The 1,076-nt window shown below is 41.2% G+C and overlaps 1 protein-coding gene across 1 annotated transcript in view; it reads right to left on the reverse strand.

Annotated features, from left to right (window-relative positions):
- Positions 1–722: 722 nt before the first annotated feature.
- trmo (tRNA methyltransferase O) overlaps positions 723–1,076 on the reverse strand; it is a 13,716-nt gene continuing 13,362 nt past the window's right edge. The window contains exon 7 of the mRNA XM_017718616.2: positions 723–1,076. This exon is cut by the window's right edge and continues 574 nt beyond it. The gene's annotated coding sequence lies outside the window, so the exon portion shown is untranslated.

A 1,076-nucleotide genomic window follows, 5' to 3' on the forward strand; every position in this document is an offset into this window, starting at 1 on the left:
AGCACTGAAAGACCTGCCACCCATAGTAGAAAGTCGTGTTGAGGGAACTGCGAGGAGTCCAGCACTAGAAGATCGGAGAGCACGAGAGGGACAATATAGAGAAACGGGATCAGAAAGGAATGTTGGAGCCAGACCACCAAAAGCCTTGAAGGCAAGTAGAAGGATTCTGTACTTGATCCTAGAACTAATAGGAAGCCAATGCAGCTGTGGAAGAACAGGAATCGATGTGAGAGAAGATGAAGGCACTGATCAGCGTTTCAGCGTCAGTGTCGCTCAGCGTGAAACGTTACGCAGATGGTAAAATGCAGTTTTAGTTATGAGCTTAACGTGAAAAGTAAGAGATGAGTCAGGAAGGCAGCCGAGGTTCTTAACAAATTGGGCTGGCTTAATATCGACTCCATCAACGTTGACTGAAAAATGCAATGCCTGGGAAAGCGAGGTTTTAGATCCAACTGACAGAACCTCGGTTTTATCAGCGTCAAGTTTCAGATGGTTAGTTTGCAACCAAATGTCCAAATCTCTGACACAAGAACTGAAAGCCTGGGCGGGGGCAGAAAGTGTTCATATGAAACGGTATTAGCACTAACAAACGACTAAAATCCTATGTTTTACCTAGTTTTGACATTTATGGACCAAACTGAACGAATAGCTCTAACAGTCATGGTTTGCCACCGCCAATGGCACTACTTTGATCTCATGAAGAAATTCAATGAAAAAAGTAATCAGTCTCAGAACTTTTATTCAAAATGTCACACAAAGCTTTAACAACAATTAACAATTTGCATAACGATATGAAGAATCTCATTCCTCCACCATTTCATCTTTATTGTTTACTGAAACATCAGAAAAGAAAAGCTGGTCTGTTGCACGAAACGGTTACAGAACGTTACTGTACTATGCTTAAACATTACTTATCCACTGGATTTAAAAGAACAGTGTGAATGCAACTCACACCTTGTAAAGGCACAACTGCACTCGGTTTTAAAGAGATGAACTGACAAAGAAATGACATTCACTTCACCCTCAAATGTAGCTGGTCATCCTGTTTAAAAAAAGGACAGAAGTACGGACAAAAT

Source organism: Pygocentrus nattereri, chromosome 5 (genome assembly GCF_015220715.1).
Source record: "Pygocentrus nattereri isolate fPygNat1 chromosome 5, fPygNat1.pri, whole genome shotgun sequence".
Classification (NCBI taxonomy): Eukaryota; Metazoa; Chordata; class Actinopteri; order Characiformes; family Serrasalmidae; genus Pygocentrus; species Pygocentrus nattereri.